The sequence below is a fragment of the Eubalaena glacialis genome, chromosome 16 (genome assembly GCF_028564815.1).
Source record: "Eubalaena glacialis isolate mEubGla1 chromosome 16, mEubGla1.1.hap2.+ XY, whole genome shotgun sequence".
Lineage (NCBI taxonomy): Eukaryota > Metazoa > Chordata > Mammalia > Artiodactyla > Balaenidae > Eubalaena > Eubalaena glacialis.
In genome coordinates this window covers 54,654,380-54,678,981 of record NC_083731.1, presented here as the reverse complement: position 1 = coordinate 54,678,981, position 24,602 = coordinate 54,654,380, and positions in this window count along the sequence as shown.

The window sequence follows — 24,602 nt, the reverse complement described above, 5'->3', positions numbered from 1 at the left end:
GATAGAAAGCCCAGAGATAAACCCACGCACCTATGGTCAACTAGTCTATGACAAAGAAGGCAAAGATATACAATGGAGATAAGAGAGTCTCTTCAATAAGTGGTGCTGGGAAAACTGGACAGCTACTAGTAAAAGAATGAAATTAGAACACTCCTTAACACCACACATAAAAATAAATTCAAAATTGATTAGAAACCTAAATGTAAGATGGGATACTATAAAACTCATAGAGGAAAACATAGGCAGAAGACTCTTTGTCATAAATCACAGCAAGATCTTTTTTGATATACCTCCTAGAGTAATGGAAATAAAAACAAAAATAAACAAATGGGACCTAATGAAACTTAGAAGCTTTTGCACAGCAAAGGAAACCTTTTCTTTTGCACAACAAAATAAACAAAGCAAAAAGGCAACCCACAAAATGGGAGAAAATATTTGCAAATGAAGCAATGGACAAAGGATTAAACTCCAAAATATATAAACAGCTCATGCAGCTCAATATTAAAACAACAAACAATCCAAGCCAAAAATGGGCAGTAGACCTAAATAGACATTTCTCCAAAGAAGACATACAGATGGCCAACAAGGACATGAAAAGCTGCTCAACATCACTAATTACTACAGAAATACAAATCAAAACTACAATGAGTTATCACCTCACACCAGGTAGAATGGGCATCATCAGAAAATGTAAAAACAACAAATACTGGAGAGGGAGTGGAGAAAAGGGAACCCTCTTGCACTATTGGTGGGAATGTAAATTGATACAGCCTCTAAGGAGAACAGTATGGAGGTTCCTTAAAAAACGAAAAATAGAATTACCATATGACCCAGCAATCCCACTACTGGGCACATACCCAGAGAAAACCATAATTCAGAAAGACACATGCACCCCAATGTTCATTGCAGCACTATTTACAATAGCCAGGTCATGGAAGCAACCTAAATGCCCAACGACAGATGAATGGATAAAGAAGGTGTGGTGCATATATACAATGGAATATTACTCAACCATAAAAAGGAACAAGATTGGGTAATTTGTAGAGACATGGATGGATCTAGAGACTGTCATACAGAGTGAAGTAAGTCAGAAAGAGAAAAACAAATATCGTATATTAATGCATGTATATGGAACCTAGAAGAATGGTAGATGAACCAGTTTGCAGGGCAGAAATTGAGACACAGATGTAGAGAACAAAAAAATGGACACCAAGAAAGTGGGTGGGGGTGGGTGTAGTGGTGTGATGAATTGGGAGATTGGGATTCACATGTATACACTAATGTGTATAAAATGGATGACTAATAAGAACCTGCTGTATAAAAAATATAAATAAATATTTTAAAAAATAAAGTTTAAATCATATGGAAACCCTCATAAGGAAATGAAGACCTAAAGAAATGGTAAAATCTAAATATTAGTTTGAACAGAGAGAGAAAATTGTGGAAAACTACTAAACTATTGGGGTATGCTAAAAGAAGATAGGAATTATTTTAAAACGAGTAATTTATTTTAAATATTATATAATTATTTTGTACAGAATTCTCTCTGCTATGACTCCCTGTCAAAGAATATTTTCTTCTAATACAGGGAGGGCATCTTTCACATTGGAGTTTTTTTTTTTTTTTAACATCTTTATTGGAGTATAATTGCTTTACAATGGGTGTTAGTTTCTGCTTTGTAACAAAATGAATAAGTTATACATATACATATGTTCCCATATCTCTTCCCTCTTGCATCTCCCTCCCTCCCACCCTCCCTATCCCACCCCTCTAGGTGGTCACAAAGCATCGAGCTGATCTCCTTGTGCTATGCGGCTGCTTTCCACTAGCTATCTATTTTATGTTTGGCAGTGTATATACGTCCATGCCACTCTCTCACTTTGTCACAGTTTACCCTTCCCCCTCCACATATCCTCAAGTCCATTCTCTAGTAGGTCTGTGTCTTTATTCCCGTCTTACCCCTAGGTTCTTCATGACCTTTTTTTTTTCTTAGATTCCATATATATGTGTTAGCATACGGTATTTGTTTTTCCCTTTCTGACTTACTTCACTCTGTATGACAGACTCTAACTCCATCCACCTCACTACAAATATCTCAATTTCGTCTCTTTTTATGGCTGAATAATATTCCGTTGTATATATGTGCCACATCTTCTTTATCCATTCATTCGATGATGAACACTTAGGTTGCTTCCAAGTCCTGGCTATTGTAAATAGAGCTGCAACGAACATTTTGGTACATGACTCTTTATGAATTATGGTTTTCTCAGGGTATATGCCCAGTAGTGGGATTGCTGGGTCGTATGGTAGTTCTATTTTTAGTTTTTTAAGGAACCTCCATACTGTTCTCCATAGTGGCTGTATCAATTTGCATTCCCACCAAAAGTGCAAGAGGGTTCCCTTTTCTCCACACCCTCTCCAGCATTTATTGTTTCTAGATTTTTTGATGATGGCCATTCTGACTGATGTGAGATGACATATCATTGTAGTTTTGATTTGCATTTCTCTAATGATTAATGATGTTGAGCATTATTTCATGTGTTTGTTGGCAATCTGTATATCTTCTTTGGAGAATTGTCTATTTAGGTCTTCTGCCCATTTCTGGATTGGGTTTTTTGTTTTTTTGTTATTGAGCTGCATGAGCTGCTTGTAAATTTTGGAGTTTAATCCTTTGTCAGTTGCTTCATTTGCAAATATTTTCTCCCATTCTGAGGGTTGTCTTTTGGTCTTGTTTATGGTTTCCTTTGCTGTACAAAAACTTTTAGGTTTCATTAGGTCCCATTTGTTTATTTTTGTTTTTATTTCCATTTCTCTAGGAGGTGGGTCAAAAAGGATCTTGCTGTGATTTATGTCATAGAGAGTTCTGCCTATGTTTTCCTCTAAGAGTTTGATAGTGTCTGGCCTTACATTTAGGTCTTTAATCCATTTTGAGTTTATTTTTGTGTATGGAGTTAGGGAGTGTTCTAATTTCATATTTTTACAGGTAACTGTCCAGTTTTCCAAGCACCGCTTATTGAACAGGCTGTCTTTTCTGCACTGTATATGCTTGCCTCCTTTATCAAAGATAAGATGACAATATGTGCGTGGGTTTATCTCTGGGCTTTCTATCCTGTTCCGTTGATCTATATTTCTGTGCTTGTGCCAGTACCAAACTGTCTTGATTACTGTAGCTTTGTAGTATAGTCTGAAATCAGGGAGCCTGATTCCTCCAGCTCCATTTTTCGTTCTCAAGCTTGCTTTGGCTATTCGGTGTCTTTTGTGTTTCCATGCAAATTGTGAAATTTTTTGTTGTAGTTCTGTGAAAAATTCCAGTGGTAGTTTGATAGGGATTGCATTGAATCTGTAGATTGCTTTGGGTAGTAGCGTCATTTTCACAATGTTGGTTCTTCCAATCCAACAACATGCTATATCTCTCCATCTATTTGTATCATCTTTAATTTATTTCATCAGTGTCTTATAATTTTCTGCATACAGGTCTTTTGTCTCCTTAGGTAGGTTTATTCCTAGATATTTTATTCTTCTTGTTGCAGTGGTAAATGGGAGTGTTTTCTTAGATTTACTTTCAAATTTTTCATCACTAGTGTATAGGAATGCCAGAGGTTTCTGTGAATCAATTTTGTTTCCTGCTACTTTACCAAATTCATTGATTAGCTCTAGTAGTTTTCTGGTATCATCTTAAGCATTCTCTATGTAGAGTATCATGTCATCTGCAAACAGTGACAGCTTTACTTCTTCTTTTCCAATTTGGATTCCTTTTACTTCTTTTTCTTCTCTGATTGCTGTGGCTAAAACTTCCAAAAGTATGTTGAATAATAGTGGTGAGAGTGGGCAACCTTGTCTTGTTCCTGATCTTAGTGGAAATGGTTTCAGTTTTTCACTATTGAGTTCAATGTTGCCTGTGGGTTAGTCATATATGGCCTTTATTATGTTGAGGAAAGTTCCCTCTGTGCCTACTTTCTGCAGGGTTTTTATCATAAATGGGTGTTGAATTTTGTTGAAAGCTTTCTCTGCATCTATTGAGATGATCATATGGTTTTTCTCCTTCAATTTGTTAATATGGTGTATCACGTTGATTGATTTGCATATATTGAAGAATCCTTGCATTCCTGGAATAAACCCCACTTGATCATGGTGTATGATCCTTTTAATGTGCTGTTGGATTCTGTTTGCTAGTATTTTGTTGAGGATTTTTGCATCTATGTTCATCAGTGATATTGGCCTGTAGTTTTCTTTCTTTGTGACATCTTTGTCTGGTTTTGGTATCAGGGTGATGGTGGCCTCGTAGAATGAGTTTGGGAGTGTTCCTCCCTCTGCTATATTTTGGAAGAGTTTGAGAAGGATAGGTGTTAGCTCTTCTCTAAATGTTTGATAGAATTCACCTGTGAAGCCATCTGGTCCTGGGCTTTTGTTTGTTGGAAGATTTTTAATCACTGTTTCAATTTCAGTGCTTGTGATTGGTCTGTTCATATTTTCTATTTCTTCCTGGTTCAGTCTCGGCAGGTTGCGCATTTCTAAGAATTTGTCCATTTCTTCCAGGTTGTCCATTTTATTGGCATAGAGTTGCTTGTAGTAATCTCTCATGATCGTTTGTATTTCTGCAGTGTCAGTTGTTACTTCTCCTTTTTCATTTCTAATTTTATTGATTTGAGTCTTCTCCCTTTTTTTCTTGATGAGTCTGGCTAATGGTTTATCAATTTTGTTTATCTTCTTAAAGAAGTAGCTTTTAGTTTTATTGATCTTTGCTATTGTTTCCTGCATTTCTTTTTCATTTATTTCTGATCTGATCTTTATGATTTCTTTCCTTCTGCTAACTTTGGGTTTTTTTTTTGTTCTTCTTTCTCTAATTGCTTTAGGTGCAAAGTTAGGTTGTTTATATGAGATGTTTCCTGTTTCTTAAGGTAGGATTGTATTGTTATAACCTTCCCTCTTAGAACTACTTTTGCTGCATCCCATAAGTTTTGGGTTGTCATGTCTCCATTGTCATTTGTTTCTAGGTATTTTTTAATTTCCTCTTTGATTTCTTCAGTTATGTCTTGGTTATTAAGTAGTGTATTCTTTAGCGTCCATGTGTTTGTATTTTTTACAGATCTTTTCCTGTAATTGATCTAGTCTCATAGCATTGTGGTCAGAAAAGATACTTGATATGATTTCAATTTTCTTAAATTTCCCAAGGCTTGATTTGTGATCCAGTATATGATATATCCTGGAGAATGTTCCATGAGCACTTGAGAAAAATGTGTATTCTGTTGTTTTTGGATGGAATGTCCTATAAATATTAAGTCCATCTTGTTTAACGTATCACTTAAAGCTTGTGTTTCCTTATTTATTTTCATTTTGGATGATCTGTCCATTGGTGAAAGTGGGGTGTTAAAGTCCCCTACTATGATTGTGTTACTGTCGATTTCCCCTTTTATGGCTGTTAGTATTTGCCTTATGTATTGAGGTGCTCCTATATTGGGTGCATATATATTTACAATTGTTATATCTTCTTCTTGGATCGATCCCTTGATCATTATATAGTGTCCTTCTTTGTCCCTTGTAATAGTTCTTATTTTAAAGTCTATTTTGTCTGATATGAGAATTGCTACTCCAGCTTTCTTTTGATTTCCATTTGCATGGAATATGTTTTTCCATCCCCTCACTTTCAGTCTGTATGTGTCCCTAGGTCTGAAGTGGGTCTCTTGTAGACAGCATATATACGGGTTTTGTTTTTGTATCCATTCTGCCAGTCTGCGTCTTTTGGTGGGAGGATTTAATCCATTTACATTTAAGGTAATTATCGATATGTATGTTCCTATTTCCATTTTCTTAATTGTTTTGGGTTTGTTATTGTAGGTCTTTCCCTTCTCTTGTGTTTCTTGCCTAGAGAAGTTCCTTTAGCATTTGTTGTAAAGCTGGTCTGGTGGTGCTGAACTCTCTCAGCTTTTGCTTGTCTGTAATGGTTTTAATTTCTCCATCAAATCTGAATGAGATCCTTGCTGGGTAGAGTAATCTTGGTTGTAGGTTTTTCTCCTTCATCACTTTAAATATGTCCTGCCACTCCCTTCTTGCTTGCAGAGTTTCTGCTGAAAGATCAGCTGTTACACTTATGGGTATTCCCTTGTGTGTTATTTGTTGTTTTTCCCTTGCTGCTTTTAATATGTTTTCTTTGTATTTAATTATTGATAGTTTTATTAATATGAGTCTTGGCGTGTTTCTCCTTGGATTTATCCTGTATGGGACTCTCTGTGCTTCCTGGACTTGATTAAGTATTTCCTTTCCCACATTAGGGAAGTTTTCAACTATAATCTCTTCAAATATTTTCTCAGTCCATTTCTTTTTCTCTTCTTCTTCTGGGACCCATATAATTCGAATGTTGGTGCATTTAATGTTGTCCCAGAGGTCTGTGAGACTGTCCTCAGTTCTTTTCATTCTTTTTTCTTTATTCTGCTCAGCAGTAGTTATTTCCACTATTTCATCTTCCAGGTCACTTATCCGTTCTTCTGCCTCAGTTATTCTGCTATTGATCCCTTCTAGAGTATTTTTAATTTCATTTATTGTGTTGTTCATCATTGCTTGGTTCCTCTTTAGTTCTTCTAGGTCCTTGTGAAATGTTTCTTGCATTTTGTCTATTCTATTTCCAAGATTTTTGATCATCTTTACTATCATTATTCTGAATTCTTTTTCAGGTAGACTGCCTATTTCCTCTTCATTTGTTAGGTCTGGTGGGTTTTTACCTTGCTCATTCATCTGCTGTGTGTTTTTTTGTCTTCTCATTTTGCTTATCTTACTGTGTTTAGGGTCTCCTTTTCACAGGCTGCAGGTTCGTAGTTCGCATTGTTTTTCGTGTCTGTCCCCAGTGGCTAAGGTTGGTTCAGTGGGTTGTGTAGGTTTCCTGGTGGAGTGGACTAATGCCTGTGTTCTGGTGGATGAGGCTTGATCTTGTCTTTCTGGTGGGCAGATCTACGTCTGGTGGTGTGTTTTGGGGTGTCTGCAGCCTTATTATGATTTTTAGGCAACCTCTCTGCTAATGGATGGGGCTGTGTTCTTGTCTTGCTAGTTGTTTGGCCTAGGGTGTCCAGCACTGTAGCTTGCTGGTCGTTGAGTGAAGCTGGGTCTTGGTGTTGAGATGGAGATCTCTGGGAGATTATCCCCATTTGATATTACATGGAACTAGGAAGTCTCTTGTGGACCAGTGTCCTGAAGAGTTGGCTCTCCCACTGCAGAGGCACAGCACTGACTCCTGGCTGGAGCACCAAGAGCCTTTCATCCACACGGCTTAGAATAAAAGGGAGAAAAAATAGAAAGAAAGAAAGAAAGAGGATAAAATAAAATAAAAGAAAATAAAGTAAGATAAAATAAAATAAAGTTATTAAAATAAAAAATAATTATTAAGAAAAAAATATTTTTTTAAGTAAAAAACAAAAACAAAAACAAAAACGGACAGACAGAACCCTAAGACAAATGGTGAAAACAAAGCTATACAGACAAAATCTCCCAGAGAAGCATACACATACACACTCACAAAAAGAGGAAAAGGGGGAAAAATAATATATCTTGCTCCCAAAATCCACCTCCTCAATTTGGGATGATTCATTGTCTATTCAGGTATTCCACAGATGCAGCATACATCAAGCTGATTGTGGAGATTTAATCCACTGTTCCTGAGGCTGCTGGGTGAGATTTCCCTTTCTTCTTTGTTCGCACAACTCCCGGGGTTCAGCTTTGGATTTGTCCCCGCCTCTGCGTGTAGGTTGCCTGAGGGTGTCTGTTCTTCACTCAGACAGGACGGGGTTAAAGGAGCAGCTGATTCAGGGGCTCTGGCTCACTCAGACCGAGGGAAGGGAGGGATACAGATGTGGGGTGATCCTCCGGTGGCAGAGGCCGGCATGACGTTGCAGCGTGCCGTGCGTTCTGCTGGGGAAGTTGTCCCTGGATCACGGGACCCTGGCAGTTGTGGACTGCACAGGCTCCTGGTAGGGGAGGTGTAGATAGTGACCTGTGCTTGTACACACGCTTCTTGGTGGCAGCAGCAGCAGCAGCCTTAGCGTCTCATGCCCGTCTCTGGGGTCCTTGCTGATAGCCGTGGCTTGGGCCCATCTCTGGAGCTCCTTTAAGCAGAGCTCTTAATCCCCTCTCCTTGCACACCAGGAAACAAAGAGGGAAGAAAAAGTCTCTTGCCTCTTTGGCAGGTCCAGACCTTTTCCCGGACTCCCTCCCGACTAGCTGTGGTTCACTAACCCCTTGAGGCTGTGTTCCCACCGCCAACCCCAGTCCTCTCCCTGCGATCCAACTGAAGCCGGAGCCTCAGCTCCCAGCCCCCGCCCACCCCGGCCCGGGAGCAGAGAAGGCTCTCGGGCTGGTGAGTGCTGGTCGGCACCGCTCCTCTGTGTGGGAATCTCTCCACTTTGCCCTCCGCACCCCTGTTGCTGCGCTCTCCTCCGTGGCTCTGAAGCTTCCCCCCTCCGCCACCCGCAGTCTCCGCCCGCGAAGGGGCTCCTAGTGTGTGGATACCTTTTCTCCTTCACTGCTCCCTCCCACTGGTGCAGGTCCCATCCCTATTCTTTTGTCTTTGTTTTTTCTTTTGACCTATCCAGGTACGTGGGGAGTTTCTTTCCTTTTGGGAGGTCTGAGGTCTTCTGCCAGCATTCAGTGGGTATTCTATGGAGCAGTTCCACGTGTAGCTGTATTTCTGATGTATCTGTGGGGAGGAAGGTGATCTCCGTGTCTTACTCTTCTGCCATCTTCTCTGACTCCCCCCACATTGGAGTTTTTATCTACTATTTTCAGGATGAAAAGAGATAAGAATGTACTCTTTAAATTTGTTTTTTATCAAGTGTCTTTAGCTGAAAAAAAATCTTTATGCCAAAGTGACATATTTTGGGGTGGGATAATTTACCACCCTTCACAGTTTAATGGGCCACTTCACTTCTGAGATTCAGCACCTTTAAATCCACAGAACCAAAACTGTGGCTTCAAATGAGGGATCTTAGAGACTCAGACAAGACCACTCACTATGATACTTCAGTTAGCATTGACTGTGCAGGGAGTGGCAAACACAAGCCTACTGGACCTAAAGTTTCTTCCCCATGAATTTAGAATTGGCTTGGCTCCTTTTTGAAATTAACTGTGTCCTTGAGCACCATCAGAGACTGTTTTCTACAATGTCAAATTAGGAAGCACAAACAAGTTTGCAATAATAGGGAAAAGCAGATGCACAAAAAGAAGCAGAGAAGAGAGCCAGTGAGAAAAAATATCTTATTTGTCCAAAACCAATTACTCTTTGTCCAGCTATTTCCTGAGTCCACTCCTCATTGACTATGTATTTTATTACGTTCACTCCTTACATTAATTTCTCTTTGAGCTTAAATTTACACAACTGGTCTTTTATTAGAAAATTTAATCACTTTCCCATAGCAACTTGCCCTTTCACCTTTAAGTAATTGTGAAATGAAACTTAACATCCAAGATACTTTGAAAATTTCACATGAATGTAGAATTAGCATTTGATATGACTGTTGAGCTATTTTTAAACCTCACATTAATGATGTCACCTATAACTAATATGATGACCTAGTGAGAAAGAAATAGCGCTTTGAGCAAAAAGAAAAAAAAAATAAAAATGTTCTACTTAAAAACATATTTATACTAAATATAGACAGGAAAAAAGAAGCATGCTTTTGTTTATTTCATTTCCCTTTTTACTTATGACTCTATCTGGCCATTTAAAGAGTAGAAAAATGATGTAGTAGTTTTAGCCTAAAATAAAATAAAATAATTTCTTTAAGATGTTTAAAGTGTCTTTTCTTTGGGAATAAGAGTTCTGAGCAAAACAGTCCGTTCCACGGTCTGAATTTTTTTCTCTTTTGAAAACTACGGTATATATTAAGAAACTATAATTTAGATAAAGCCTTATCATTACCCTCTATTTTGCAAGGAGTTCAACTATATTCATAACAAACTGATACCTTCAGAATACCATGTCAGAGAGTAGGTGGTGAGATTGCTATAAAACATGAAATCACTATTACACTCTTAGTTTTGTGCTTCCCTTTAAATATATGATTTCATTATTTCTTTGAATAATGTTTTAAGTAGAAAAGATGCAGTAATAATATTGTAGTTTTACCCAGGAGCCAGCACTGAAATAAAGTGGCACATATTTGTTTCTGTATTACTCGGCAATATGATGGATGATGGCAATTACTGGAAAGAACAATATTAGTTTTACAGTTATTGTTATTAACTTAAAGTGCTAAGAATAAAATCCCATATTTCACTAGATACTCCAATCACTGCCAAAATATGTGACAGAGGAACATTTTATAATCCCTATATTTTACACTGGCTGCACAACTAGAAATTGGCAGAGTCAAATCATTTATATCTCCTTATTACCAACTTTCAGAAGCCATTGAGAATATGGAGCCAGTGATGGATATTTTTGTGGCAGATGTTTCATTCTCTCCCACTGTATTAAATTTACCATACATTGTTCTACTGCAGTTTATTGAAGTTTCACAGAGATTAGCAATAAAATAGCAGGAAGTATAACTTGCTTACTCTTGTTCCCCATTGACAAAAGACATATTTACTTTTTTATAAATTATGAATATCATAAATATGGGATATGTATGTAGTCAGTAAATATTTAAAGAGACAATCTGAGTAAAGCTTTTCCTAAATTCCAGACAATAGGCAAACTGTTACCAAATCTTCTTTTTATAAATAAGATAAACATCTAAATAAAAGTGTTATCCATATAGACCAGATAAAGGCAATTAATAAAGTATTCAAATATTTTCTGTTTTTTAAAAAATATTGTCTTTCATGTTATAGATAGGTAGACCTGTAGAATAAATATAAGTATTGATTGTAGAGTGGACTTCCTCAGTTTAACTCCCAGCCTGCAATTACTGTGTGGCTTAGGAAATTTTCTTAACTTCCTTGTGCCTTATTTTCTTAATTTAGAAAACGGCAAAAATAATGGTTACGACTTGACATAATTGTTATGAGAATTGAATGTTTTTGTATAAGTAATGCACATAGAACAATGCCTGACATAGCATTTATACAATTTAAATGCTTGCTATAATATTTCGTAGTCAAGAAAACTAGAACCAAAGATGCTTAAGCCTATTAAATAACAAGAACATTCATGGACTAAAATCTTTTAAATATGTTAAAGACTGATTTCAACCTAAGGTATTTTAAATAAATTAACTACCCCAGGATAAACTAAATTTTCCTTGAGCTGGGTACTCACAGCTTAAATGGTCACAAGGTCATTATTGAAGAACATTTTAAACTGCTATCTGATCTTTCAGTATGTTCATATATTAATTTTGAGTTTTCATTGTTAGTTAGACAAACTAAATTATAACTGTTCAAAACATTTTGATTTATTCTCGAACCCTCTCCATATTAAAATCATTTTGCATATCCACTTTCAGTAACAACGACATAGGCATCAATCCATTATTTTAAAATATTTGTAACAGAAACAATCTGAAACAATTTTAAAGCTATTATGACTTGCATTGGTATTTCTGAAAATGTGCAGGATAAAGTAATCAAAAAATATATACAAAGTAATAATGATTATAAAATAGAGCATTGAGAAGAGGCTACACATGCTAGCACACCAGCTTTTTATAGAATAGCTTTTTGCATGAGATATCGGAAAGCTTTATAAAGGCTTTTAGAAAAAAATGAGACCTATATATTCCTCTTCAATCCACTTTGAGTACATTCATTTTGAAGTACACTATTAATTGGCTCATTCATCACTGAAATCAGACTACCCTCAAACTTGCTTTCCTCTGTTATGGAGTGTGGAAAGCTAAGTACTTTTCTTCTAGCAATTTTCCACCTAGATGTAGCTTTTAAAATAGTTTTGGCCATTGAACTGTAAGCATTCATTTGCTGGGAATGTCTTTCCTTTTAGACAAAAAGTCAAATGCTTGCGATGATAAGACATGATGCCCTTCTTTCTGCTTCTTGGCTAGAATGAGTCTGGAGGTGCGATAGCCATCCTACAGACATGAGGATATAAGCATGAGGATGAAAGTTTGAAAGATGGAGTCATGTACCATGAGGATATCCTAGAATGGGTATACCAAACCAGAAATACCTGTCTCCAAACTTTCTGTTAAATTTAAAAGATAAATGCCTTCTTTATTTAAGCTACTGTTTGTGAGGGTCCACATTTTATCTTTAACTTTAATACCTAGGTTTATCATGCCCTTTCATATCTTTTCTATCAACTTACACTTCCTAAAACACTAGATAAGAGGAAAAGATCATTCTAGTGAAAATATTAGCTCTCTTAAAAAAATTAAAATAGGTTAGTATGGTATCTGGCTGTTTTTAATGTTCATCAGCTTTAAATATTTATTGTATATTCACAGAGCGAAAAGAAGAGCATTAGAATAGGGTTTTTTTTAGGTTTTAAGGCTTTCTGAATATTTAGAATACAACTTATTTCCATGGAGGTTCTATTTCTGATTCTTCTTGAGAAGATGATAGAAAATTATTATGCTTAATTGCAGAATCACTCATGTTTTATCTTTGCAACTAAATTGCAGGCCACTTAGAAGATGATAATTTTGATTTTTTCCCAATTCTAGTATAGAATTGTGAACTAAGTATATGATCAATAAATTATTAATGAATGAGCACACTGAATAAACAATCAATATTTTAGTCCTATAAAAGAGCAAAATAAAATGTATGCATGTAATAAACACATTTTAGGCTATTAATATCTATATTGCACTCTTATTGCCTAAGCAGGATATTAAGTCACCAAATAAAACCAATGATATTCTTCAATATTTGCTCATAAACATGCAACTGCTTTATTTATCATATCTGGTTATAAAGATAGCAGAAATAACTGAAATCATTTTTTCATATAATTTTATTATTCAGTAACCAACTGGAAGGTAGTTATCCAGTCAACTATTTTAAAAAGTAAAGACTGTGTCTACAATTTAACTATATTTTCCGTTTCTGTCATATAGAAATGTATAAGCAATGCAACTATACTCATTAAGATATTTTTAAAGAGATGTGGTCATAAAGCATGGCTCACATAAATGATTCCTTCCACTTATTTGAAATCCAGGATTTCTTCTGAAAAGGAAAAAATATCAGTAGTTCAACAAGATCTTTGTCTATATTTTATCCAAAATAGATCCAAGTTTTGTGAGGCTTAAATATTACACAAAATATATAAATTTCATATACTTTAAGCCAAAGAATAAAAAGTTATTTTGTATGCACATTTTACAAAAACCTATGACCCCTGTGAACACTTTAATCAATTACTTTCCATTGAGGGGCCCTGCAGTTTAAAATTCATTGCTGTAACCTTACATGTATAAATAATATTAAAACAACTCCTACTAATAATGTTTTGTGTTAGCCATTTTTCTGAGGTAACTGAGTTACTTGCATACTATACTAAATGAGAAAAAGGTAATTGCTTACTAAAAATATAAACCTTGAGGCAGTTTTCATTAAGTGGGAATACATTTATTGAGTATTATGCTATGGGTATAACATGCATTGCCTATATAACCAGAATTAGTCGTCACCAACTAAAGCCAAAGGGTTTGAGAAACTTACACAAAATTCTAGGAATTTGTTCCACAGCCAGCTGTGACTTCTGTGCTAACTGATACCAAATTTGCACAATATGCTTTCTTGTATGTGCTAAAAATGTATATTTAAAATATCTATGAAAGATGACTTATCCCAGGAAGTCATCTATTTCCTTTGAAAAATGTGAAGAATATATTATTTTTAGCTTTGTTCAATTAAACTGACTTTTAAAAACAGCATCTTTTCTAAATAATAGAAAAAATAGTTTGCAAAGATAAATTATTCCTCACCTGACCGAGGTATGAAATTTAAACTAATCAAACTGCAATGGCATTGAATCTGTTCACTATAATCGTTCATTGTAATTTAATTTTAAATAAAATGTGTATATCTTAACTCCTGCATGCTTTGGCAGCAAATATATTTATTGTATTTTTACTTAGTATAATCAGTTAAACTTGTCAGTTTACCCACTTCTGCTCCTTATCTGTATCTTATGACAAATTACACTATAAATCCATGTCATGGGGCATTTAGTGAACTCAGAGAGCATTAGGTCATATTTTACTTAGATGTTTTCCTATGTTGTTAATATATTATCATTAAGAATTTCAAATTGAAAGTTAAAAAACAATTGAGTTAGCTGTTTTCAGTGGAATCTTGTAACTTCTATTTCAAACTTAGTACCTAAAGAATCTAATAGCAAGTATGCATTTATTGTTATTCTAAATCAACTGCTAATTAATTCCACAAGGTGCAGATGGATTTCTCTTTAGCATTAAGTTTACTACAGAAGTTTTACAAGCCACAAACTGCCATGGTGTTTATAGTAGTATATTCTTCTGTATATGACTCTTTTTCCTTCTTGTCCTAAGGCCTGATCCTGCATTCTATGTAAAGTCAGTGAGTGGTGTAAGTTATTTTAATAAGGGCTTAACAATATTGTTAAGGACAAAAAAATATATTCCTGATTTTCCTGTACAAATATTATTTATTGTATTTTTTGTTATTTTGGAAGGTAGTTGGATAATTTTGAAATATTTATATGTATTGGATTTACTACTAATCTAATTCCCACATCACTCATTTACATTCAACATAAAAAAGACATAAAAATTTGAACGATTTTATCATTTGCCTATTTTTCATTTTAAAGACTATCTCGAAGTATTACAACAACAGAAAATGACCAAATAATTATAAGAATTGACATTTTCTTGATTTTATACCTTTGGCTTGTTTGATTCTTTTAGAATTTGCCTTATACTTTTAAAGAAAGATTTGTTCTGTCTCCACTTGCTCTTAGCATTCATAAGCATTATTAAAGAAATGTTATCATTTCAAAATTGTCCTTTAAAAAAACTAAACTAAATAACTAAAAAACTAAAGACCTGAAACTATTATGTCTCAAAACTGGTTCTCATAATTACATTTAGAATTCAGATGCTAAAAAAGTAAATATTTAAAATATGCAATAAATTACAATTAATGACTAAATTTAATGGCACAAAGGAAAAGTACAACATGGTTGACCACATGACATTTATTTTGAAATGTTTTTTACTCCTAAATAATGTCTTAATATAAAAATTCTCTTTCTCACATTTTAATGGTAGTCACCATCAGTAATTTGGTCTGTATCTTTCAAGATATAATCTCCTTTGCAAGTTTAAATGTATATACATGGATAGTGGCATAAATATGAATAATATGTCTGTTTTAATTTTTTAATATTGAAAGTGTTTTATACAAACAGAATCACATTGTGCACAAGATTCTGTTATTTTCCAATAAATTTCACCCTCATTCTTTTAAACAGAAAGATTATTATCATACATGTTAGTTATTATATATGCATTGTCCAGTATGCATCATTTTGTTGTCTGGTTTTATTTTAATAACAGAGTAAGCATTGGCTTTACATAAATGTAAGATTTTTATAATCTGTAGTTTTTTTATTACAGAGTATCATATAATTAAGATACTCTAAATTGCTTACTTATTCTTATTTGGGACCACATTTTCTCAGGAATGATTTAGTGCAGTGCTAATAATTACAGAAATGACTACAATAGTATTTGGACATGCTACTCAAGCCATCTTTAAATAATATTTTACTAGGATAATAGTCTGCCTTCTTAGATGATTAAGCTAAGGTTTTCTTATCAGTATAAACTGAAAACTAGTCAAAATACAGAATATTACTTTATCCCATTTAAAATTTAGATAGTGATTACAAGGTGATTCATTCATTTCTTGTCATTGAGAAGCTTTGTGTTCCTATATAATCAGTAGATGGCAGGCTCGTATTACGTATAATTTGAATTTAGTGTGGAATGCTTATTTGTTATAATATGAATACCCATATATATGCCTTTTTTGTTGTTGTTTTTGTGTAAAAAGGTACAAGAGATAGTTTGTAGTTTTTTATATAACCAAATAAAATTATTTGTTGAATGAGCTTAAGAGCTACATAACTTGAAGTCATATTTGTTATTGTTCTTATAATTTGTTATTCTATAGTTTAAAAAGCACTATCACGGGAACACTAACATTAACAATTATACAACAAATTTGGTAAGATTTTACCATAATTCTAAATGTTAAAAAAATGAATGCTAAAGATTTTGTTTTAAATGCACTATAAGAACTAATCTATATGGAGCATATAAACTCTTCAAATTTAATATCAAAAGCATACAAAGCAACTTATTTGAAGAGAAAGCACATAATATTAATGCTTAAAATTTTTGAGAGGTCTGTATGAAACTAGTATGTTACTAGTGTTCATTTATTTAGCCTGACAGTCCATACACACTGGGGTGGTTTGAGGGAAGGTGTTGATGTTGATGTCATACAGTAATATCACTTGATATGATATAGCAAATCACACGGGGTGTCCTTTACCAACATGACAAGAGTAATTTCTTTTGCCAACTGCAGCATGTGTGGAAGACAGCAAATTACGTATGGCAAGATTAAATGTCTCTATATAAAAGCCTATTTTAAATAAAATTAATTCTCAAAACGTCATTTCATAGGTTATGTTACCATAAGAAGATAAATTCAGTAACATCATTATGCACTAGGTGTAACAAAGGAAATAGCATTATCATCTATTTTTCTCATTTCTTAACAGAATGAGTTTGAAAGAAAGTTACATGGATGCCTGAGGGCATGGGCATAGCCAGGCAGATTTACTGGGGACAACAGTACTGCGCTCTAATATATTCTTTTTAGTGATTATTCTGGGTCAAGGTTGTGGCCAAAGAGGAAGTCATAATTAGGAAAATTTCCTAGCATGCTTTATATCTCTAATAGAGTAAGCCAGAGGTTGTACACCTGGCAAACTTTTTACTTTCCCCTTTCTGTTCTTCCTTGTGGTGTCTGAGATTAGCTACCTTCACATCAACTTTGAGGAAAAATCTGTCTTTGTATTGCAAACTGAGATAACAATTATTAGCAGAGAGAAAAGTGGAAAGAGCTCCTACAACACTATTGGGTCTTATTTAGTACCTTTATTGTTTATTTCCTTACTTTGTGTACTCTTTTGAAATTTAAGCTGCTAGCTAGAAAGGCTACATCCATTCTCGGCAGATAAGGGCTCAGAATTCAAAAATCTTGGTGTACTAATCATTTTTGCCCTCTGTTCATACAGTTCATATTATTATTGCTGTTGTTTTTGTTGATTTTTTTAAGCTTTTTATTTCATGCAAGTGAAATTCATGTTCACTTTTCTGAAAACTAAAAAAGTTAACATCCCTCTTTTTCAGTGGCAATTGCCAGTGACTCATTCTTGAAATACTGTTGAAAGAGCTATACATTTTGCCTCACCCCTTTACTCTTTCAGAAACTACCACTATTTTTCTCTGTTATGCAGATGAATAGAATCACAGCGGCACATAAATGCTCCCAGAGGTTTCCTCTTTCTGACTCTTTGCTATTCAAAATGTGAAGATCAGCAGCTTTGGCATCACCTGAGAATGTCATAGAAATGCAGAGCCACCACAGATCTACTGAATTATCTGCATTTCAACAAGAGCCATAGGGACTCATGCTCACATTGAAGTTAGAATAGCACCACCACTCTATACATCTTTGCAAAATAAGAACAAGAAGGAAAACAAAAACAAAACAAAATTTCAGCCCATTGGGATTTCCTGAAGTCTACTAAATGTCTGGATCAAGAAAGGACAGTGAAAAGGGATTTCTCTTCAGCCAGGTATTATGCATATATGTATCTCCTACTCCCTTTTAAGGTAACACCAGCCACATTTACAAAATGACTAGTTCCTGGGAAAATAAACTCTTGCATGATTCAATCAATGTATGTGAATAATAAAACTCCGGAATTACAACATCTCCTGGCTTAGAAGAGAATAGTGGGGTGCTCCAGTGTTACAATCATGGGTAAAAGAGAAAGCCTGTTGACATGTTTTAAACAACTTCTAATACAAAGTAAAAGCCACATTATCATTGTTCATTTTTAGATTCCAATGTCCTCCCTTTTCCCAACAAAATCTAAGTTTTTCTCACATTGGAATTTTCCTTTTTAGTGAAAATGTTGCTGCAGAAAATGTATAATTAATTGTGTGAAATGGTTTGTAAGAGAACATTTTACCAGAAAGTACAAGTGAGTAAATGAACTCATACAACTCAATTCTATGCTTCAATTTCAAATATATTATGCAAATCTCTATTATTCAAAATCCTATAAAGTGACTTTCTGAACTCTATTATCCTAGGTTTAATACAACAATTAGACTAGGTCATCTCATCTACATTATCAGAAACCATGCTATTTTGCAGTTATCTAATTGTTGTTTTATTTCCATTTTGATTATTTTATTCTCTGTGTTATTATTTTAGCTTTGGCCTCAGACACAGTCTTTCATATTAACACTGCATTTGATTAGATTTCAACTTTCTCAGACACACGTGATGATAAGGTTTAAATCAATGTATCCTTCTATGTAATGGCCTATTTCTTACTCTAATTCAAGTGACAAAATTGCTGTTTGTTTGATGACTATTATTATCAAATATTTCAGCACATGAGTTGCTGTTATTCAAGGGAAATTAACTCAACAAACATGTACTTAACAAGTACTATTGAAAAAAACTATTCATAATGTCATAACATTTTGTAATTTTTGGTTTGGAAGACTTGTTACAGATGTTACAGACATACAAAAACATACTGTCAGAGAAATAGGAACCTGATTCCGGATAGGTGACTTGATATTCTCAAGGTCTCACAGCCATTTTGAATGAGCTAAGCCTGAAAATATTGTCATTTTCTTTAATTTTTCTTTTTCTTAACACTGAAATCAACTAAGCTATTTCTAGCCCCCATTTCTTTAACTTAGATAATCAAAATGTGTTAAATAAAACCCTGTCAACCAAATATCACATTATGCATAATAACATGTATCTCAAAGGTTGTATTAAATGGGAAGATAGATCTGGAAAGCTAAGAGAATTAGAGGTCATGGCTCAATGTAGAATCACCATGGAAACAGCTTTCATGACCAGTTTATGGGGAGATGTCAAAAGGCAGTAACCTGTAACTTTTTTTTTCCAAAGCACTGTCTATGAAGGTTACAGGTTCTATATCTGCTTTCATGATGACATTTGTCTCTGTTTTTGTAGGTTTCTATTCTGACAAGCACAAAACTCTGCACCAAGTTGAACCTGTCCTTTGTGATGAGGCTGTTGAACAGAAGAGCAGCATATCAGTCTGTCTATTCTTGCACCACATTCAGCTAAATGCCAACTCCTATCCCTTTGAGATGGTAAACAGGCTGAACTCAGGGAGAGTGATATCTTTCAGTATCCAGGCTTCTTCAGAGAACCATGTGGTGAAACTTCTTGGTTAAGGTCATGTTTTTAGTCTGGGGCATCAATTTTTCTATAAGCTAAAAAACATCTATTTATCTAAAAATCTATATAGAGAGAGACAGAAATAGACAAAATAATACTTCAAACTTGTGTTTCCAAATCATAAAAACATATAACAAAAGAAAACATACAATTCAGATATTAGTTTTGCATCATTATCTTATGTAATTTTTATATCATAGCTTTTATGATAAAATTGTACCTTTTCAATTTTATGTAAATCAGGAATATATCAAAAGAATCATTACATTTTATTAGTGTGAGACTATGTTTTACTGTAAAAAAACTATTTTTACCTAGTTTTACCTATTGAATACATGTTAATTATACTAAAAACTGATCTCTAGACATTGAAAGTTATCAGTTTTGGACGTTTTATAAATTTATAAGTACATAAGAGTTTTATTTCTATCAACTATTTATATGTACATGAATATATTTATATAGAGATATATTTATATGTAGTTTCCAAAAAAGTCTGGTTTTATAGACTTGGGTAGAAAAGTATATGTCATTGGATGGGGACCTACACACCAAGATCAGACAGAATTAGTTTTGAAAACATATTGATAAACTAAATAATAATATATTATAAAGAATCATTGTAATGTGTTTATGGCATTATTTCTTATGATATCAACTTATTTACTACTATTACTACCTATCTTTTTGGTTCTCAGACTAACAGTTCTATATCTCCAGTTTGCTGATAGATTTCTTTAGTCCAGTTGTAAATTATAAATCACGTTGGTTAGGTAACCTAGATATTTTCTAGATTTTTGGATTTTCAAGGTTTTCTGTTCCTTTATGAGAGTTATCTTTCTGTTTAGATCTAATTGTAACCGAGCAGGACCCTATGGGGCCTTCCCCCATATCCTCTGCTTTAGCTCCTCTCTGAAGTACCTAGAGAACAGTATTTGATGCACATTTCCTGATTTGTTTTACAGATGTGAAAAACCCCCACCAAATGGAAGATGTTAATTATTTGATGAAGATGAGCACATAGCTCCAGGCCTCCTGGAGCCTAAAGACTAATAATGTTAAGCCATATGACACCACCCTGTTCCCTCACCATCAGCCAATCAGAGAATTGTGCACGAGCTAATCACATACCCTGCGAACCCCCTCCCTCACCTGGCTTTTAAAAATGATTTGCCAACACCCTTCGGACAGCTTGGGGCTTTTTAGGGCATGAGCCACCTAGTTCCTGTCAAAAACACACATTTTTGATAGTTATCATTCTCTTTATTTTCAGCAATTCCCTGTGTCAAATATGAGCAAGAGTGATTAAATTCATCTTGTTCTATGATAGTTCTTAAATTACTTTGATCCTATTTTGCTAAAAACTTTGCCCTTAATAATGATGAACTTTACTTGAATCCTGTGTCCCCAGTAAACAGTGATGAATAATCCCCCCCAACTTTTGTTTTGTGAAATTTTCTGCCAAATGCAAGTGATAGTGGCTGACTCAGTTGCAAAGGCAAGCTCTGAATAAATAGCCTTTTCCTGTTCTTATTTGGGTGGTCTTTGTTAATTTCTACAACATAGAGATAAACATTTCCTGACTGACTCAGATTCCCCTTGTTTACAAAAACAATCTCAACTGTAAAAGCACACAACCTACAAATTTCTACTGGAGTACTTCCTATAAAAGTCTAAAGCAAAACCACCATACTGATGATACACTGATCTTCCAGCCATCTTGGGTGATCTCTCATTGCGATAGCCTGAATGAAATCATTTTCTACTTTCTCATGAGTGATATATTCTTCCTCCAACCTAAATACATATTTGTAAAATTAATTTGAAAAGATCTCTCTCTTAAAAAAGTTCGTGCCAACTTCATGTAATGTGTAAATGCACAAAGGAGGACAAAAGAATAAAGGAAGGGAAAGTAAATAAGAAAAAGAAAAGTAGTGGGAGGGAGGGAAGAAAATGAGAGAGAATAGCAGGGAAATGATGTATAATTCTTTAAACAAAGAATTCCTGTGTGTAAATCAAAGATAGAAAAGAACATAGAATTTACAAATAACAGTGATATATTCTGTAGAGGTTCTGTCTTGCTTCAAGTAGAATTTTCTCTGTCATGTAGAGAATGTATAGGCAAGAGCTTCTGCTTTCATTTTATCTTTGTGCCATGAATTAATATTGAATATTTCCTTCAAGAAAGTAAAAATCTAGGTTAAGGAAAGAATTCAGAATGGGTAAGTAGTTAATTTTCTGCTCTTTTTTACATATGTGTTGCTCATTCCCCAAGTGTGAAGGAGAAAACTGAGGCTATCATTGTCCACATTTACCACTGATACATTCAGTTTACCCAACAAATCATTTTTTTTAGCAACCACCATGTGTCGGGCACTATGCTTGGATCTAGAAATTCAAAGATGAATAAGGCTTAATTATTTCTGCTCCCAAGACAGTCATACTTCAATTCTGGAGACAGACTTGGGGAAAGATAAACAAAAATTCAGTGTACATTTCATTTTTTTTTCTAATTTTAGAGTATTTTACCCATTTTTATATTTTTTATTTTGCTATTGATAATCCTTCTTTATTTTTATAATTTGTATGAAGTTAACATCAACACATATCTCTACATCTATATAACCACTGCACTCACATTTCAAAAGGATCACCAAAAGGGAAATATTTCAGACTAAGGAAAAAACCCACTTTTTACAAAGTTGAAAGAACACAGTTCAAGAATTTATAAATTCCTCATGTTTGTTATCCAGACGCAACATTGTCTTTTCAAAATTGTTAACATTCTTTGAACTATAATACAGGTACATAACACTCAAGTGTTATAACGTTGATATTTCTCATGTTTGAAACACTAACCTTCTGCTACTAGTCTTGACCTTCAGAGATTTGTTCAGTTTAGGTTTGATAAGCTTACTATAAAGAAAAGATGCTGCTCTTTTCTGTTTGTGGGTTCATATTAAATTTTCAACTGCATTTCTTTCATGGCAATAATGTCACCCATAGTTGCTTCTTTCACTGCTGAATGATTATAATCAGCTGATTACTGAAACTCTGTTATTTGCTCTTGAATAATTCATTTATTAAGCAAGAATGCATCATTTTTTGCAAGTTTTATAAATGAATAATGTGCTAGTTATCAATAACAATGAAATTCTTAAGTAGTATGCTTGATAAATAGTGCCTTGATTATGAGAAACATAATCTCCTAATTTTTTACAGCCTACTAAGAAAATGAGTATTAGATGTAGTGAAAATCTCTACCAAGCACTCACTCAGAGCAATGAAAATGTATATTCCAGCAGTGAATATGTTCCATTTACTACTTCCCTCATCTTACTCTCCTCCATTTCCCTTAATCAAAATGAGAAACACTTTTAAAAGCCATATACAATCTGTGTGAAACTTTCCAAGGAAAATTTATTGAATTGTTTGTTGTTCTTGTTGTTCAACTGCTCTTACAAACACATTGGCACCCAGTTCCAGTAACATCATAATGACATTCCTCATTCTTCTTGATCTCTTGGTTATGCTTCTCTAACCCTCTAGTGAAAAAAAGGGAAAAAGGAAAAACCCTAAATCTAGATTCATAGATAAATGGCAAATGGGAAAAGGGAGACTCAATTAACTCAGATTATTAACAGAGACATGCTACATCTGGTCATGGCTGGGTCTGTTTGTCCAGAAATATTTATCAAATAAATGATTAAAACCAAGACCTGGCAGATGTGCATCTTTCCACATATGACCCTGTTTCTCTAATGTATGAAAATGCACTTCGTTTCATCTGAGAATTTTTTCTCCTTAATTACACAACTTAAAGCCAAGATTTGGAAAATGGAAAATAACCTGGAAAAAGACATCTGTACATGTTTATTTCAGTTTTCCCTCCTGAATCTTGCCTCTGATGCACTAGAATGAAGTAGAATGAGAAACAGTCTGTATTCTTGCCTTTTGCTCATAGCCTTGAGGGAAAACCTGCTGGGATTGGCTGCAGATGGTTTCAGTGCAAGAGAAGAATGTGCCTGCTCTTGGGTGACTGTTCTGTATGCATGATCAAGCCCCAGTCAATGCTGCACGTGCCTCATTAACTGTAGAACAGGAAGAAGTATGATGGTCCCAAAATACACGCCCTTTTCTCCGGTCAAGGCCAATATTATGAAAAGGAAACACTTAAAAAATAAAAGTACTGTTAAATTTTTTTTACTACCAAATTCAGCCTCTCTTTATTGACTTAACAGTGAATATTGAAGAGGCACATTCACTCACAACTTATTTGTTTACTTTGAAGTGGATAATACTGGAAGGAAAAATGCATCATAATTTCTTAGATCCTTGAGCATGAAATACATTAAATTCTTAGACTGCATGATGTAAAATGAGAAAGAACAATTAAATGGGGGACCCAGAGTGTTAAATTATTCTAAAGCCTCTGTTTGCCCATTGCAGTTGTGGATTAGAATGTTTACTAACTATGATTTTGCCACTCTAAGAGTCGTAAAGCAATTTTAAATTTGCTTAAAGTTTTTGAACATAGTTAAAGCATTTTAAAATTATTTAAATGAAGATAATTGACATTTATTGAACTCTTACCATAATCAAGTGCTTTAAATTTTTATGTAATTTTATATTCCCAATAATAATGCAAAGCAGTTACTATCATCTCATTTTATTAAAGCTAAAAGATGTTAAGTGCCATGCTCAAGATCCCTTGAAAACATTTGGGATTGGGTAAGAAAGGGTTTTCTCCTTCAAGCTGATGAAAACCCTGAGCCTGCTCTGCTGCATCACAGTTTAGCTGTGGATGGAGTTGAAAGCAAGCTAGAGAAGAGTTTGGTACAGATGATCTCTAGCCAGTGCACTCTTACACTTCACAGTAAGGTTTTAATTAGAATATTTAGAACAACAAATTTGTTGAAGTAGTAAGAGAAAACCAAAGAGAAATAGTGATTCTTAGCATTAAAGATTGGAATCTTTGTTGTTTGATGAAATAATATTTTTGTTTTTATTATTTTTATTGAATAAAATAAATAATGTAATATAACATGACAAATACAAAATAGAACAGATGAACTAAATGAAATGCAGCAGTCTATAAGCCAGCCTGAATCCCCAGAGGCAATTACTCTTAA